Source organism: Belonocnema kinseyi, chromosome 2, assembly GCF_010883055.1.
Source record: "Belonocnema kinseyi isolate 2016_QV_RU_SX_M_011 chromosome 2, B_treatae_v1, whole genome shotgun sequence".
Classification (NCBI taxonomy): Eukaryota; Metazoa; Arthropoda; class Insecta; order Hymenoptera; family Cynipidae; genus Belonocnema; species Belonocnema kinseyi.
Genome location: NC_046658.1, coordinates 122607192 through 122627092, shown reverse-complemented (window position 1 = coordinate 122627092; position 19901 = coordinate 122607192).

Genomic DNA, 19901 nt, shown 5'->3' with positions numbered 1-19901 from the left:
GTTTTTTATAAGTTGTAGGACTGAATTTCTATAGTTCAGAGGAAGCAATAAATGTAGTTTGTATGAGCTTGAACAGTTTCCTCCGAGCATTTGCGGAGTAAATATCGCGCGAGAAGTAAACCCTTTTTGTAGGCTTTCAACACGCTCTCAAAATAGACTACACGCTCGTGCAGCGCCAATCAAAAACAGCTGATTCATCATTGTATCCTCATCGTACGCCTGCTTAATCAATATGAAAGTCTCATTTGCAGACTTTCTAAGTTTTGACAAAAAAAAGTGTATAACGGAAACCTAACGAAAGATTTTCTTCTCCAGCAATATTTAGTGCGCAAATTCTGTGGAGCGACTGTTAATGGCATGCATTTTATTCCCGTACCACCCACCACCCGTTCTGCCCGGAAATTCCTCTATTTCTTCCTCTGGGCTATAGAAAGTCAGCCCTACTTCTTATAAGATCGTGACGGAAGCCTACATCAAGGGCTTACTTCTCGCGCGATATTTACACCGCAAATACTCCGAGGCGCGGTTACTAAAATTCTTCACCGACCATTCTGCCCGAAAAAATCTTCCTCTATTAATCCGCCTGGGCTATAGAAAGTCAGTGCTACTTCTTATGGAACTTCATGAGCGTGACGGAAGCCTACATAAAGGGTTTACTTCTCGCACGATATTGACTCCGCAAATACGCGAAGGCGCGGTTACTGAAATCCTTCACCACCCATCCTGCCCGAAAAAATCTTTCTCTATGAATCCGTCTGGGCTGTAGAAAGTCAGCCTTACCACTAATAGAACCGACAATTTATTTAATTAGATATAAATATGTATAGTGGTCTGTGGAACCTCAGGATCATGTTAGTGCAAAAATAAAATGAAGTCCATAATTAAAGATAATGAGATAAAACTACTATCTTTATGTTCAATTTACTGTAATAGAGCCATCGAAAGAGTGACCACATAAGCATTACTGTCCAAACAAAAAAGTGACGTTTACAAAAAAACTCTAAATCTCATAGATGAGCCAACCAGATTGTTCCCATCATCACCGATCGCTGTTGTTGATAAAAGAATCAAGATTGCCTCTGTAAGATATTTATGGATCCAAAGCATGAAACCTTTTCGAGAAGCTTGATTGTTCCCACAATCCATAAATACATATATATTTTATTGAACTTAAGAAGAAAATCCAACGTTTCATCGTTGAAAATTATTTCTTTTAAATTCAAAAGTCTACTATCTTCTTTTTGGTACAGTATTAATCTCATTATGTTAAAAAATATAATATTTCCTTGAAAATAAAAATTATTTTACTTAAAATTCAACTATTTGGTAGAAAGCAGTAATAATTTCTTTAAAATTCATTTCACTGATTGATGTTAGAATTATCTGAATGAAAATTCGTTTTTTTTAAATGGAAAATAATTTTTTAGCCGAAAATTTAACTATACTAATTTTCGATGCAAATAGATCATTTTTTATTGATAACTCTTCTATTACATTTTTCGATGTGAATTCATTTTTTTTTACAATTAATTTACTTGGTTAAAAGTTAAACTACTCAGTTAAAAACTTATTTTGTTACTTGAAGATTAAACTATTTTATTGGATATTCGTTTTTTTACTAATTTTTTTATTTAAAATTGAATTATTCCCTGTTTGGTTGAAAATTAATCGCTTTTATTTGAAAATTCAAGTTCTAAATTTTTCGTAAGAATTCATCTTTTCTGGTTGAAAATTTCATTATTTGGTTAAAAATTAATATATTTCGTTCAAAAATCAAAATTCGTTTTTTTTTGCATTTTCATAATTTATGATTGAGAAAGTATTTGAATTGTCGGAAATTTGACATTACAGTTTTTCAACGGATCTCCACGTTGCGAGAACTCCTGAATCCGAAAATCAGGTTTTTACGATGGCGTCTGTCTGTCTGTCCGTCCGTCCGTAAACACGATAACTCTCGAAAAAATGAACGAATCAAATCCATCTTCGGCACACTTTTTTTAGGTCCTAGAAGAAAGGAGGAGTTCGTTAACCAGCCATTTTTGATAACAAATCAAAAAGTGAGCGGATTTTGAACATTTTTTAGAACACTTTTTTCTGAATTTGAAAATTCCATGTATGGATATTTTTAGTATTAAAAAGAACAAACAATTTATCCTTGTGACTTTTTTCGATAAAAAGAAAATTCTCAGAGATATTGCGTTTTCAAAATTTTTTAAATCAACCGAAAATCAAAATTGTAAGCCAAAAAACACACAATATGAAAAAAAGTCAAGAAAAAAAAATTTCTTTTTAAAAGACCTACAAGATTATCATGCGAATTTTCGGATTTTCTTAAAAAATCAAAAATTCAAATTTTGATTGCACAAAAAAATAATGTAAAATAAAAAATTCCATTTTGTAGACAAACTATGTAGGATACGAAAAAAGACGAATTAACAAAAAATGTTATCCTAATAAAGATCTACAGTTTCGTGAAGAATCACTTCTTGATAGGACGCGTACCTCTTGTTTTATTCGTGAAAAATAAAGTTGAAAAAAAATTAAATAAAAAAAAATTAAATAAAAAAAAATGTGTGGAAAAACGACGAAAGTTACGATTAAAAAATTCAAAAAAACCTGTTCACAAATGTCTGTCGGAAATCAAGCGCGCAGCGCGAGTGTCACGATGAGAATATGTACGTCAAAGCCTACAGAGCTTTGAAAAACTTAATCTTTGACTATACTTAATTAAGTAGACATTTCAGAATATGAAGACGCATATTAATACTGCCATCTAAAAGAGATCTTTTTGATAAAGTTAGTTTCAAGCATTCCAAATGCAAAGAATAAATATCCGAGCGCGAAGCGCGAGGTAACCCATTATCGAGCGCGAAGCGCGAGATTGAACTGTCGCGCGCCGTGGACGCGCTCACACTTGCGAGCGAAGCGAGCTGCGCGCGTAGCGCGCCATGAGAATGTGCCCCTGAGGCGAGCAGATTTTTTAAAATAAACTGCTTGGGTAAAATTAAAAATGATATATTGAAAATTTATTTGATTGGTTCAATATTGAATTATTATGTTGAAAATTTGTTGTGTTTGGTTGAAAATTAATGTTAGGTACTTAAAATTTAACTACCAGTTTTTTGAAAAATCATCATTTTTAGTTGATAAATCAAAAATAATGTTAAAAGTTAACTTTTCTTATTAAAAATGTTCTGTTTTTTGCTTTTAAATTAATTTTTTTTTTTGTTAAAATTTGTTTGTACTAATTCGAGTACTTTTATTAAAAATGTGAGCTTATTTCTTGAAAATGTATTTAACTAGTAGAAAAATTATCTCATTGAAATTTTTCTTGTAAATTAGTTTCTTTGTTGTTTCAGTTGAGGATTTACCGTTTTTAGTTAAAATTTCAACTATTCGGTTCAAGATTAACTTTTTTTTAATATTTATGTTTTCGGGGTGAAAACTCAACTATTCTGTAGAAAATTTGGTCTTTTTGTTTTGAACATGCAACATTTTGTTGAATTTGTTTCTTTCTTGACTTTCTTTGTTTCTTTCAATTTTTCTTGGTTGAAAATGCAACATTTTTCTTGAAAAAAAAACGTTTGTTTCGTTAAAAAATGTATCTCATTTGCTAGAAATTTTCTCTTTTTCAGTTGAAAATGCAATTATTTGGCTAAGAAATAATATGTGTAAGTTGAGAAACAAAAAACTAGTTAGTTGAAATTTCATGCCTTCTATTTGAATTCAATTGTTTCTAATTCAAAATTGAAACCTTTCCTACTTGTAACTTCAAATATTCATTTGAAAATAAATCTTAGTAATGTTGAAAATTCAAATAGCTGGTTCAAAATTTAACTTTTTTGTTGAAAACTTGTCTCTTTGGAATAAAAGTCATCCTTTTAGATTTAAATTTCATATGTGTAGGTTGACAACTATTTTGTTGAAAATTCGTCACTTCCGTTTAAAAATTTAATTCTCTGGTCAAATTCAACTTTAGTATTTATTAATTATTCGTCTTCTTGAATAGAATATTATTTTTTATTCTAGATTCTTCTTTTTTCTAAAACAGTACCAAGTTGAAAATTTAAGTTTCCTATTTAAAATTTCTATAAAATTAGAATTTTTGGTTGAAAGTTTAATTATTTAATGATAAATGCAACTGTTTGGTCTAAAATCATTTCCCTCATTTTTATAAATACAACCATTTTGTATAAGATTAATTTTGTAGTTGTTAAAAATTCAACTATATCATGGTTGAAAAATCCTCTTCCTTGGTGGAAAATTAACATTTTTTGTAGAAAATTCTTCCTTTCGGGTTTAAAGTCAACTGCTTAGTTGGAAGTTGATCTATTGAAATTTGATCTTTTATAGGTAAAAATTCAACTATTTAATTGAAAACTCATCTTTCTTTACTGAAAATGAACATTTTCGTTGAAAATTAATCTTTTTGGTTTTTAAAGTCAAATTTTTTCTAAAAACAGGAGAGGGGGAAAGTACCAAAGGGTAAAGGATTCGAGGGGAAAGGGGAAACGACATTGGTTCGGATTGGAATCGGATCGTATCGGATAGGACCGAATAGGATAGAATAGAATGAACTGGAGAACTGGTAATAAAACCCTTTTTTGTAGGCACCTATCGGCTACTTTGACTAATTTTTTGGTTGAAAAATTAACTATTTCGTTTAGGATACAAAATATTTTGACTTGAATTCTTATGCGTTTCATATTCAATTCAATTTAATTCAATATAGATTAGTTTCATTAAAAAGAATTCACTACCCCATTTTCTTGAAAGAACAGGCTATTTCCCCTACTTTGATAAATAGGATCTTAGGCTGAGAAATCAGTTCGGGAAAATTTTTTGGCAGGTCAGAACATGCCAGAATCTTGCGCGTTAAAGGCACTTTTCTTCGCCCCTTTAGGAAACTGGAGCGTTATCGACCGGGAGCTTTATATTCTTCGGAAGAGGCAGGCGTGCCTCGGGATATCCTCACCATAAAGGTTGCATGGGGCTAGTATTTCATCTCTTAGCCATTTCAGGGGCACCCAGTTACGTAAGGGGATCTCTATCCTTAACTCAAGTCACAAGGGATGCCAACTGAAAAGGGAGTCTGTCGTCTCCTTGCATCCATTCCTCTCCCCTTTCTCCTTTCTATATCTTCATCCTCCTCTCACTTTCTTTCTCCTATTCTGACTATCCTTCAATCTTCTCTCTCTCTCTCATTTCTTTCCCTACTTTGGCCCCTCTCGCTTTATACCTTCCAGAAACGACTCTGGATTATACGCAGCGTTGTCCCTTCGCAGTCGACAAGATCGCATTCAAGCTCAAGGATTATGTCTTGAATTAAGGGCGCTTTTACTATATTTCCAAGAAAGGAACAAAACACACAAGGGAGGGTTTCATAAATAAATGAAAGAGGATCCATGATTATGTTCTTGTAGTATTAATGCAAACAAGTTTTTGGAAACGTGTCAAATATTAGGGGTTGCATTTAAAAAAAAGGGATTTTAGTACGTGAATATAAATAAATCCCATTAGGATTTCAATAGGCATCAACTTTCTTTTCAGATTTTGTGCAAGTTCAAAAATAGAGAGCAAAAATATTCAAAAAGATTAATTTATTTGAGAAGTTATCATAGGACTTATTGGGGAACCACTCTATAGTGGATAATGTAACTTACGGTGGATGACCATTAATTAAAAACAGTAATATATCTAAAATCATTACTTTATTTCAACTAATAGTTAAAATATTATACAAGTTTATAAATGAATATTAAAGTTTATTACTTTTATTTTTTTATTTTGTAAAAATCTTTTGTTACAAATAAAGTTTTAGGAAAGTTTTAATTTATTTTCTTGTTATTTCTACGAAAGATTTCGTCCCACTCCAAAAAAGTACTAGTGAAACAGGATTAAAGTACCAACAAAGTTCGAAATACGTCCAGTTGTTAAAGAATCTTCTTGAGATAAAAACACTGCTACTAAAAAAGTAGTTCTTATTCATTTTCAATTTTTACAAGTCCAAATTTAAATTTAGAAAAATTTCAAAAACCGTTCAGCCGTGAAAAATTGTTGTTGGGCAACATCACTAGAAATTTTGTTTAATTCCTGCTGAAACAGGATTTTATCTCAAGCACTGTAAGAATTTCTCAAAATGTTGAAAAAGAAATGGGTGTAACTTTTATAGTAGTTTTGTCTCGAACAAATTTGCGCGATGACACCGAATCCGATCAATAACTTTTTGATCGAATTTTATATTTATTTAATTATAATTATTATATTATTATATAATTTTTATTATTTTCAGTTAAATATAATTTTCTATTAGTAAAAATGATAAAAAGGAGTTTAATTTAAATGAGTATGAATCCAGTATAATAAATTTATTTTCAACTACGAAATTTATTGAAATTAGAAAAAATTTCTAGGGAGTAATTTGTACAATACTGTCTCAATTGTCTTCCTCATAATTAAAAATTTTAAAAAATATATAAGAAAAAGAAGGCACCTTTCATCCTCTTGCGTCTTTTTTCTCTTGTCTTTTATGTTTTTGAATCACAACAAAAAAATATTTGGTTCGGGTTCGCTAAAAAGTTTGGTTTTATTTTCTTTATTTTATTTAAACAATTCGTTGTTATTTTCAATAATACTCTTTTTTTGGATAAGGCTACAAAAAGTTGCGGTTCTTTCTGCAATTTTTAACTTTTTACCCACTTTTTACTTATTGAGGTGATAATTAATCCGAATAAACCAATATTATTGCTTAAACAATTTATTATTATTTTCAATAATATTCTGTCTGAATAATGCTAGAAAGTTGAAGTTTTTTCCGAAATTTTCAACTTTTCACTTAATTTAAGGCAATAGTTAATTCAATTTAAAAAACATAATTATTTAAACTATTAATTATTTTTCATTGCTCTCTTCTCTATTATTAATGCTTTGGCTTTTTATTCTTAAACAAACGATGAACAAAAATCACAGAAAATCATTTTATAAATAATCTCCTTCAACATTTGTATGGAAATATTCTTCTGAAATAGAATAAAACTTTTCCTTGAATTAGTTACTAAAAGCCTTTTTGTTTAAATTAATATTTTTTAAACATTAGCCAAAGAGTAGAAATACCTTATTCCGAAAAAAATGTATTATTTTTAAAAATGATTCTTGTGGATGTTTTCTAATGATTGTTTCATAACTAAAAAGTCAAAGAAAAATGAAAAATTTCAGAAAAAAACTACTACTTTGTAGCATTACTCTAAGAAAAAATATTTATTAACATTAACAAAGTCTTTAAACAATTATGTTTTTCAGCTTACACCAATTAACCTCACTGAGTAAAGAGTGTAAAAAAGTTAAAAATTGTAGAAAATTTGAAACTTTCTATGTTATTCAAACAAAATATTATTAAAAATACTAACACATTGTTTAAACAAATATGTTCGTTAACTTGAATTAGAAAATTCCTTACTCTAATAGACAAGAGAAATGAAAATGGAAAATTTAAAAAAAACCGCAACTTTCTATCATTATTCAAATATAATATTATTAAAAATAATTATAAACTTTGTCAACAATTGTTTATTTAACTTGAATTAATTATGACCTCACTTTAATTTAAAAGTGGACAAAAAGTGAAAATTGAAAAAAACGCAATTTTTTATCTCTATTCTAATAGGATATTGTTATAAATAATTATAAATGGTTTAAATAATCATTTTTGTTAACTTTAACTGATCATTACCGCGCTATAAGTAAAAATTTGAAAACAAGTTAGAAAATTCAGACAAACAACGACTTTCTAACTCCATTCTAAGAGAAACTTATTAAAAACAATAATAAATTAGGTAAAATTCAAAAAGCCATTTTTTATTCGTATTCTATGGCTTATTTTGAAGATAAAAGGTGATAAATAACTTGATCTACCTAAGATTGACGCTTCTGAATAAAATTTACAAAAACTTTTTTTTATGGTGAGATGGCAGTACAGCACTAGATAACGAACGAAATCGGAATTTTTCAAGAATGTAAAAACGTTCTGTAAAATCAAAATGACCAAATAAATGTAAGACAAAAATCCACTTTCGGGATGACTTGTTACTGATTCAAGCCAGAAAAAAATTGATTAGAAAATCTTATCCTGTTTGCAGAAAATGGATGTGACACTTGACGACCCCTAAGGGACACAGGCCTGCAAATTGGAAATGGCTCGGTTGCGGATTGCGACAAAAATGTAGAATCGTCAGTTTCAATCGATACTAAAACTTATTCTCAAAATATTGAATTTTTGAATACTTGTGAAAAATATTTGATCTCGAAAAGTTAGCCAATTCAATGCAAATTGTCAGAGAATTTTAAGATTACAAATCCACATGTCTTAAAAATCGACTTTTTCTAGAAAATAAAAATCGAATTTTGAATTTTTCAAAAAAATTAAAACTTTTTTCCGAGATATGGGGATATTGAATAAGAATAATAAATTTTGATTCCAAAAAATTGTCTTGTTGCGAGAAAACTAAAATTTAATGTGATGGTATCGCTCAAATCCTAAGATAAAATTGTAGCAAAGATTTAAATTAAAAACTTTTTTTATTGCATTACTAAAAAATGAGAATTTGAATAAATCGAATTAAGAATAAATAATAAAATAATTTTAAAAAAATCATATTTTACTAACCAATCTGAAATAGAACTTAAAACTGTCAAGCTAATTTCAATCAGATTAAAAATCACTATAGTGAAATTCTATTTGGAATGTTATGGTGAGTGCAATCTGGAACAGAAAACTATGGCGATAATGGCAAATCCACGCCTTTCGAAAGGTTCTAAGATTCCCCTCAACAGAACACGGATTAACTTCATGGGGTGCCATTTTTCCCCCTGGAAAATCGATTTGGATTTCGGGAACGCCACAGAAGAAATCTCCCGAGAGAAGAGAAAAATCACCGCCCTGTAGTGATTTTTATTGGCGCCAATTTCATCATAAAATCCGCTGAAATGCCTCTCAAATTTATATGAAAACGGGCTCACTCTATCTAGGTCTCCAAATTAGATACTCTATCAATAATTTACGGTTTGATACCGTTGCCAATAGAGCAAAATATACTTGCTTTCTTTATATCATCTTGAACGGGAAGAATTTTATTTCCCCAATAAATTTGTAGCCATTTGATCAATTTGATTGGATTGAAATGATATGCAACATGAAGGGGAAATAACTGGGATAATCTGCAAAACGGATCATTGACCCAAACTGGTAATCCGGTGTCATTTGAGTAATCTAAGGAGTCGTTCATATACCACGTATTTCCCACACAAAAAAAATATTGTGCATTTTATTTAGAATCATCAATATTAGGTCAATCAAGTTGAAACGCAGCATTGCAATCTGCAACCAAGCTTGTTCCAATTAGCGGTATTTGAATAAGCAGCACGTCATCTTGGACGTGGATTTTTGTCTTTTCTATGCTGGTCATTTCGATTTTACAGAATCTTTTTACGCTCTCATGAAAATTTCGATTTTGTTGGCTATTTAGTTCTCTACTGCCACCTACCCATAAGAAAAATATGATTTTGTCCATTTTATTTAGAATCATCAGTATTTGGTGAATCAAATTGAATCTCAACATTGCAATCCGCAGCCGAGACTGTAGCACTTTATGTTTACATTTCACTTTGAGGAAGGTAAAAATTGATAAAATTAAAAAAAAATTGTTTGAACAAATTATTATTGTTTATAACTATATTCTTCTATAGTGATGCTAAATAGTTGCGTTTTTCGGAAATGTTCCACTTTTTGTCAAGTTTTCACTTACTGAAGTTATAATCGATGAAAGTTTGCAAACATAGTTGTTTAAACAATTTATTATTGCTTATATACCTATCTTCTCTTAGATAATAGCTAGAAAGTTTTTTTTTTTTAATTTATTACTTTACTTTGGCTGTTTACTTATGAAAAAATAATACATAAACAATAGAGGGAACAATTTTTTAAACAATCTTTCTTTTGTGTAAATACATTTTTCTAAAATAAAACATATCTTTTTCATATTTTACCAATTTTCTATATAAATCATATTAAAAATGTAAATTATCCTTAAAGTAATCAGAAAAAGCCTTCTTTTATAAATTAATATTATTATTTATTATTTCTTCATCAGTAAAAACTCTAAAAAAAGCTGAAAATTTTGGTTTTTAACCATAATAAATTGTTTAAACAATTATCTTTATTGATTTGAATTAATTTTTATCTCACGTAATAATAGTTGGACATGCAGCAGAAAATTTCAGAGAATTCGCCTCTCTAGCATTACTATATGATAAGATATTTATAAACAATTTCTTATTTAAGTTTCAGTAATTATTACCACACTCTATGTGAAAAGTAGACTATTTGGTTTAAAATTAACTTTGTTGTTGAAAATTTATAAATGCGGTTTAAAAATTCAAATGTTTTGTTAAAAATTCCTCTTTTTTGGTTTGAAATTCAAATATTTTGATAGAAAATTCAACTGCTTAGTTTAAAATCAAATTTTTTCTTAGAAAGTCATAAATGCGGGTTTGAAATTAAATTTTGTTTCTGAAAATTCATCTTTTTTGTTAAACATGTTATCTTTCTTCGTTTTAAATTCAACTTTTTGATTGAAAATTAATCTTTTTTTGTTCAAATATCAACTATTATATTTTTCGTTTAAAATCCATATTTTTGGTTACAAATTCAACTACTTGATTGACAGTTAATCTACTTTGTTAGAAATGTTTTTATTTTATATATTTTTTTGTCGAAAAAACGTTAATCTTCTTGATTGAAAATCGATCTTTTTCGTTGAAAATATATGTATCTTCTGGGTAGAAAATTCTTTTTTCTGGTGGAAAGTTCAACTACTCTTATGAAAGTTTAACTTCTGTTCGAAAAATTAATCTTTTTGGTTCACGATTCATCATTTTATTTAAAAATTCTTCTCTGTGGTTGAAAATTTAACTGTGTTAATGGAATTTTTTTTTCTTGTATAAAATTAAACTTTAATCGCTTCAGTTAATAATTCACCTATTATCTTGAAAATGCTTTTTTCAAAACCTTTAGGAAGAATCAAATCAATTTCCAGAGACAGGAAGTTAGACATCTATAGCCCAATATAGGAAAATAGGACTTTTTCTCCCACCATTAAATTCGACTTTTTTTTAAACTTTTTTTTCCGAATATTATACAACTTGAAAAAAAGAATAAAGTTGTGTACAAATAATTTACACTTTATGTTTGAAGTTAAACTGAAAACTCGGATTTTAAAATCCATGTAATTGAGAGGTTGAGAGCCCGAGCGCTACTATATAGAAAGCTCTTGAACTACTCACTCGAATTTAAATTGAGGGTTACAAGATAAAAGCTCGTAAAAGCACCCAAAAAGGAAAGCATTGTGAACCAATTAGTGGCATTTTTAAACCAAAGAGACGATTTTTTTCGAAAACAGTTGAATTTTCAATCCGAAAAGTTACATTTTTGACAAGAAAGTTCGTTTTCAGCCAAGTGAGATGAATTAAAAAAGACAAATTATCAACAAAATATATGAATTTTCAACCAAATAGAGGTATTTTTATCTAAAAAATAAAAGTTTTGAACCAAAAATGAAATAATTATTTTTTCAGTTTCAAAAATTACTTTTCAACACAGAAAAAACTGATTATCAACCTCTTGAATATAAAGGGAAAAAACGAATTTTTCAAAAAGTAGTTAAATCTACAACTAAATTAATCAATTTTCAACAAATTACATGAATTATCAACTAATTAATTTCAATTGCCAACTACAAAATATTGTTTTTTAAACAAATAGTTGCACTTTTAACTAAAAAAAAAAATGTCAACCATTAATAAAATAGTTAAATTTTCAAATAAAAAAAATATTTTAAAACCAAAATTAAACGAATTTTGAATAAAGTAATTGCTTTTTAACAAAATAATTAAATTCTAACCGAAGAGCTGAATTTTTAAGTAAACAAGAATTTTCGAAAATTTTTAAAAAGAAAATTAATTTTCGATCAAGAAAGATGAATTTTTCATAATTGAATTTTCAGCTAAAAACGAAATCATTGCATCCTCAGCCAAATAAATAACTCTTCCAACATAAAAACGAACTTTTCAACTTAAGAACTCATAGTTTTCTAAAAAATGTTGACTTTTGAACCAAACAATAAGAATTTGAAAAACGAAAGATAATTTTTAAACTAAAAAGAGGAATTTTCTACAAAAAAGCTGATTTACAATCATATAGTTTAATTTTCATATAAAAAATAAAAATAAATGTCCAACAAAACATTAAATTGTTTAAGTTAAAAACTAATTTACGAAAAATGAATTTTCAACCATCTGAATTTAACCTATAGAAATCTTTTTTAGCAAAACCAATGAGATTTCAACTTATAAATCAAAATTTTGCATTCAAAAAGTGAATAGCTATATTCAGATTAAAAATTACTTTTTTTAAAAAATGCCCAATTTTCTGCCAAAATAGTTTAACTTTCAACTAAAAATATGTATTTTTAACAAGAAGGTAAATTTGTAACTGAATAATTTAATTTTCTACCAAATTGTTGTATTTTGAAGCCACACAAACTAATTTTCTACAAAACAGTTGTTGACTTTTTAACCAAACAAATGAATTCTCAATGCAACATGTGATTTTTAATATTTCAACGAAAAAGGATTTTAATTTTAAATAAAATCAATTAAATTCAACAAAAACTGACGAGTTCCCAAGATATTTTTTGAAACCTAAACCAAAACATATTAATTTTCTACAAAAAAGAAAATTTTTTAACTGTTCATGAATTTTCAACCACAAAGGTGTATTCTTAACAAGAAATTGAATGGTTTGATTTTTTAAAGAAAATGAATAATCTCAACAAAAAAAATAATTTTTAGAAAAATAGTCCAACTTTCATGTATATAATTGAATTTTCATCTGAATTTATGGAATCTTCTAAATTAATCAATTAATTTTTAAGAAGAGAGTTAAATTTTCAAACAAAGAGTTTTATTTTCAATTAAACAGTTAATTTTTCATTTAAAAAAAAATTTCAACAAAAAGGATTAATTATAAGCAAAATACATGAATTTCCAACTCAAAATAGATTGATTTTCAACTAAATAGTTAGATTTTAAACTAAAAAAATTAATTTTTAATCAAGGATGAAATAGTTAAATTTTCAACCAAAAAGTAAAATTTGAAGTGAGAACAAATGAATTCTGAATCAAATGTATAATGGTAGACTTTAAAAAAAAAGTTAAATTTTAACCAATAATAGTCGAATCTTTGTGTTGTGTTCCATGGTTCCATGGTCCTGCAAAATAAATGTACCCAATTAGACTAAAAATTCTACCCCTAATCGTTCAAAACTACCCTTTATAGAAGATTATATTCAGGATATAATATGCTAAACCTTATAAAGGATAGTTTTTTACACTTAGGAGTAGTATTTTTGGTCTAATTGGGCAAATTGGTTTTCTAAACATAAAGTAGCATCATTTGCATTCCTTGGAACACATTTATTACAGTTACGTTCAATTAATATTAAATAGTCATTTTAATCAGTTTGAGACACTTTAAGGACCAAGGTCCAAAGTTTAAAATTATTTAAAAAATTTGGTTGCCCTGAAAAGAAAAAATTTCCATATAAAAGTTTAAGTGATTCGTGAATAAAAAATTCTAAAGCAGCACCATAACAGGACTTACCCCGTCGCACTCATCCTTTATGTGAGCTACAGGACAGAAGGGATTAATAACGGACGTGTGGCTCTTCTAACACCCGCTGCACACGCAAGTAACCACTTTTCCTCGCTTACCATACCCCAGCGACCTCTTTTACTTCAAAAAAATGTTCCCCTCTTTTATTTCTCTTCCCACCATAAATACTACTTGTCGCGATCCAAAAGTTTGCTTCTAAGGGGTTGAAATTGCATACAACAGGAAGCAAGCTTTTCATTACTAATTTACCAGACTGCTAACCTTGAAACAGTGCTGAAACAGTCTTTACAGGCTTTTATTTTTCACTTTAATCCGCTTTCCTTTAAAATAAACAAGCGAAATCTTACTGGTTGAAATAGCCAGAAGTGTGTCACTGACAGTCATTGATCTTTTACTGGTTTTGTCAGTGGGATTATGTGACTGTTTGACTCAGAGAGATTCACTGATTAATCAGTACCAGTAGTCAACTGATCGTACGCGCCGTCGTCAGTCAGCTGGTTACACCTAGCATGCATTACCTTTTTTCTGCATTTACTGATTCACCGGGTCAGAGTCGGAAAATCGCTGGTTTACCCGTGATTATTCAAACTACAAATTCATCCAGTGACCATGTCACTGATTCAGTTTAAGAGAGAATGGAGAGCGCTATATCTCTTGTAGAAGTTATCAGTTGGCATCACTGGTATATTTAGTATAACACTGTTTTTGTTGAGGCATTTACTGATTCACCCAGTCGAAGTCGGGAAATCACTATTTCACCAGTGATAATTCAAGATACTGATTCAGCCAGTGATATTTTTTGACTAGTTCGGTTTAGAAGAGAATGGGGAGCGTTATATCACTGATTGAATCTATCATTTGGCGTCACTGGTATATTCAGTAAAGTTATTTTCATTAAGTCAAGTACTGGTTCACGCAGTGAAAATCGGGAAATCACTAGTTCGCCAGGGATAATTGAAGATTCTGATTCAACCAGTGAAAATTTCACTGATTTAATTTAAAAGAACAGGGGTAGCGCTATATCACCGATTGAGTCTATCATTTGGCGTCACTGATATATTTAGTAACGCTGTTTTGGTTCAAGCATTTACTGATTCACCTAGTGGATTTCGGAATATCATTGTTTCACCAGTGATAATTTAAGATAATAATTCAACCAGTGAGAATTTCACTAGTTCAGTTTAAAAGACCAGTTGGAGCGCTATATCACCGGTAGACGCTATCATTTGTAATCATTGGTATATTCAGTATAACGCTGTTTTAGTTGAAGCATTTACTGATTCAGATATTCAAAGTCAGAAAATCACTAGTTCTCCAGTGATAATTTAAGATACTGATTCAACCTGTGGCAATTTCACTAGTTCAGTTTAAGAGAGCATGGGGATCGTTATATCACTGTTTGAATCAATCATTTGGCGCCACTGGTATATTCTAGTATCGCTGGTTTAGTTGATACATTTACTGGTTTACCCATTCAAAGTCGGGGTATCACTAGCTGACCAGTGATAATTCAAGATACTGATTCAACCAGAGACCATTTCGTTTGTTCGGTCAAAGAAAACAGTATAAGGGCTATATAACTAGTTGAAGCTATTATTTTGCATCACTGGTATATTCAGTACCTTTATTTTAGTTGATTCAAGTACTGGTACACCCAGTGAAAGTCGAGAAATCACTAGTTCACCAGGGCTAATTCAGGACACTGATTCAATCAGTGACAATTTCACTAAGTAAGTTTAAGGGAGCAGGGATAGCGCTATATCACTGATTCGCCAGTGATAATTCAAAATACTAAATAAACTAGTGACAGTGTCACTCGTTCAGGGCCCTGAATTTTCTCTGATTTTTCATTTTCCGTTACGATTATTATTTAAAGACCAAAAGTAAATAATTTCTAACAGAAAAAGTTACTAATGTGTGTTCATAATGTGACTAATGTTCTTTTGAATTTAAAAGAATTCGATTCAGACGATTCTAAAATAATTCAAGTTAAAATCATAAAAAGTTAAATGATTTAGAAAGAAATTAAAAAATAAGAGAATTATTAAATTAGGAGAATTTAAGCGCAGAAAAATCAAAAGATTTTTAAATAATTTAAAACAATTTTTAAAGAATTCAGGTTCAATAATTAAAAATGAAGGGTAAATTCCAAATGAACTTACATAAATTGCAAAAAATATTATTAAAAACCTCTCGAAATCTTTCAATACATACAAAGTCTATCATTACTTGTGAAGCATTCCTTGAGAGCTCGCAAAATCTCTTAACCTCAGTGTGAATATCTAAGATCCTATAAAATCCCTTGTAATCTTTAAATATAATTTAAAGGCTTATAGATCTTATAAAATCGTTCTATATCTTTCGAAATTCTAGGAAATTCTTAAAAATAGCATCCTTAGAATTTTTGTGATTTCTTGAAATTTCCTTTAGAATCCTGTAAAATACCCTAAAATATTTCAAACCTTTGAAATACCTTCAAAATATTGAAATAAATTACAAATCCCTTTTAATCATTTTAAATTACCTAAAATATTACAAATCCATTTAAATCTTTTGAAATCTCTTTAAACGTGTAAAATCTCTTGAAAATCCCTTGGTATTTTTATAAATATCGCAAAATATTGCAAATCCTTCACATGTTTGGAAATCCCATTCAATTTTTTAAAGTTCTTCAAAATTGAGTGGAACTTTCAATACCAGCCTAAAATATTTCAAATCCTTTGCAATATCTTTAAAATGCTAAAATCATTTTAAAATTCCTTGGAATCTATTAAAACACCCTACATTTTTCCAAATTCTTTGAAATCTGTTAAAAATCTTTTCAATTTTTTAAAGCTTTTAGAAACTCATTAGAATATTTTTAAATATCCTTAAATGTTGCAAATCTTTAAAAATATTTTAAATAAACTGAAATCCTTAAAGCCTTTGAACCTTTTCAAATAATTAAAAGCTATTGAAAATCCCTTGGAATCTGTGAAAATAACATAAAATACTTCGAATCCTCTGTAGTATTTATAATCTCTTTCAATTCCTTAAGGCTTGCACAGATTTCTTGCATTTTTTTAAGACCCCAAAATGCTTAAAAGGCTTTGAAATTTTTTAAAATTTTTTAGATCGTTTTCAGGTTCTTAAAAATTCCTTGAAATTTTTTAAATACTTTTAAATATTTTAAGGACTTTCAAATTTCTTCAAAAATTCTATTCAAATCCCTTGAAATCTATAAAAATCCCTTTCAATTTTTTAAAGCTCTTGAGAATTTCTTGGAGTTTATGAAAATACCTTAAAACATTTGAAATTCATAAAAATGGTTAGAAATCCCATGAAAATTTTTAACGTTGTTGAAGATGCCTTAAATCTTTTAAAGCACTTGAAAATTCTTTGCAATTCTTAAAGCTCTTAAAAATTCATTGCAATTCTTAAACATACTCTCAAATCTTTAAAATCCTTTGAGATCTCTGCAAATAATTAAAATCTAATAAAAGTTCTTTGTAACTTGTAAAAAAAACCCTAAAATATTTTCAATTATCTACAGTATGTGGAAATCCCTTACAATTTTTTGAAGCTCTTACAAATTTCTCGTACATTTTTCGTAATACCCTAAAATATTTCAAATGCTTTGAAATTTGTTAAAGCTCTTCAAATCTTCTTTTAAAATGCGCTGTAATATTTAAAATCCTTTACAATCACTTAAAACCCCTTTAAATTATTTAAAGCACCCTAAAATATTTCAAGTCTCTTGAAATATTTTTAAATTTCTTTTAATTTTTCAAAGCCCTGGAGAATTTCTTGGAGTTTTTTTAAATACCTGAAAATGTTGAAAATTCTTAACATTTGTTTGAAACTTTTTAGAGCTCTGGAAAGTTCCTTGGAATTTTTATAAATACCGTAATATCTGGAAAATCCTCCGAAATCACTTAAAATTATTGAAGTCAATTTGAAATTCTATGTAAGTTTAAAAACACCCCAAAATCTCACAAATTCTACAGAATTCCTTCAGATAAATGAAATCTATTTAAAATTTCTTGAAATAATTTAAAACTCACTAAAATATTTCGCATGCCTCGGAACTTTTTAAACCTCTAGAAAATTCTTCGGGATTTTCAAAAGCACCAATATACTTTCAAATCCTTTGGAATGCCTTAAAATCATTTAAATCTGTTGTATATTTCTTAGAATCCTTTAAAATACACTGAAACCTGGATTTGCGCAAACTGGATTTGTGCGTTCTTAGAACTGCTGGCCTTCGCAGTTTCCGGATGAGATGAGCCGTGGTGCCGGAAGGGCAAATATGCTCAGTAAAGCGTGACAGACAACAGAAGAGCCGCCTCTTAGTGCGTTAGTTCCATCAGGTTGGTTCATCTATCAAAAAATAACAGCAATGATCCACGCGGCCCAGCTTGTTTACTTTCGGAGCCCCTGGGTTTATGTCAAAAGTCACTGTAGGCCATTTCCCAAACCCTGCACAAATCCAGGTTTCAGTGTACCTTACAATGATTAAAAGAATTCAAGAAAATTCAAAAATATAGAAGATCTGCAGTCCAAAGCGGTTAACCAAAGGGGTGATTTAGTGAAATAAATGCCATTAAAATGATATTTTTAATAATGATACTATTGCAAGTAATACATAATAGTGACTATATATTTTTTTCAAAATCTCAGACTTTTCCCCGAGTTTTCCTGACCAACCATATCAGAAACCGTTGACCATTATAATAAATCTCACATAACGGTTTCCGTAAAACTTCTAGAATCGTAAAGTAACATAAAGCCGAACAAAAGAGTACTCCAGCATAAAATTCGAAATAATAGTCCACTCGAAAGTTGGAGTTACATTTTAAAGTTTTCCCTCTGAAAACAAATCTGGCAATTCAGTGAAACAGTAAAATCCACGAATTTGTTCAGTGCCTGCACACAAATGTCGCTAAAGTAAATGCGACAATGATCGAGGGAAATGGTCTATTAAAATCAAGTGTGCGGAAAATATGTATTCAAATGTCAGAATAATTCCTAGTTTCAAATTGATGGATCTATCAATGTTGTTTATGGAGGTCTGCAATTTATTATGTGGTACCATAAATAAAGAAGAAAATAACTATTTCTAAATATACTGATCAAATATTTTTATTCCGACATGTGTCAGTCTTACACAAAATATTATGCAATATTGTACTGACTCGAAAGAAACTCCACAACCTCTACTTGGAAAAGTTGTATCACCTTGAAGTGAGTATTAAACCAAACGGGGTTTCATTTAAGATATATTAGACGTTTTTAAAACAACAAATTTTTCCAAGTTGTAGAAATTATGAAAGCTATAAATAAATGACAAGCAAATCAAAAATAAGCAAATGACAATCTCCTTTTTTTAATTTTAAATGCCATCAATCACGTGTTACGCAAAAAACTTAGAATAACTACTCATTTTTTAACTTTATTTATTATTAAGAAAATTTTTAAAAGATTTCAGATGTAAAATCAAAATTTCAAGAAAAAAGTTAACTTTCAGGCGAATATTAAATTTTCATTAAAAAACGAAGAATATTCAATGAAAAATGTAATACATAATTCATATTTGAACCCAAAAATGATTTTATCTAAAATAAAAAAAGTCGACACCATTCAAAATAAGAATTTTTAGAAAAATAGTTGAATACTCCACCATAAAAAAAAATGTTCAACTAGTTTAATTTTGAACTAATAAAGATGAAAAATTCTTTAAAAAGACGAATTTTTTACATAACAGTTACATTTTTTATTTAAATAATATGGATTCTTAATACTACAGTTAATTTTTAACCAAATAGATGAATTTTTCACCGACAAGATTAGTTTTCTAGCGAAAAAGACGAATTTTCAATGAAACAGTTATACTTTCAACCAAAGACATGGATTTTTAACGAAAATTATGAATCTTCAAAAACAATAAATTAATTTTTAACAAATTAGTTTATCTTTTAACCAAGTTAACCAAAAGATATACATTTTTAGCGAATTTTCAATAGAAAAAGAAAAAAATTGCAACCAAATTCTAATTTCAGAGGAAAAATAATTTTCAAAACAAAATATTTTTAAAGATTTCAAATATTCAAAAATTTGAAAACATTTCATACATCTTATAAAATCTTTCAGAATTTAAAAATATTTTTAATCTCTTAAGAACTTCTGAAATTACTTA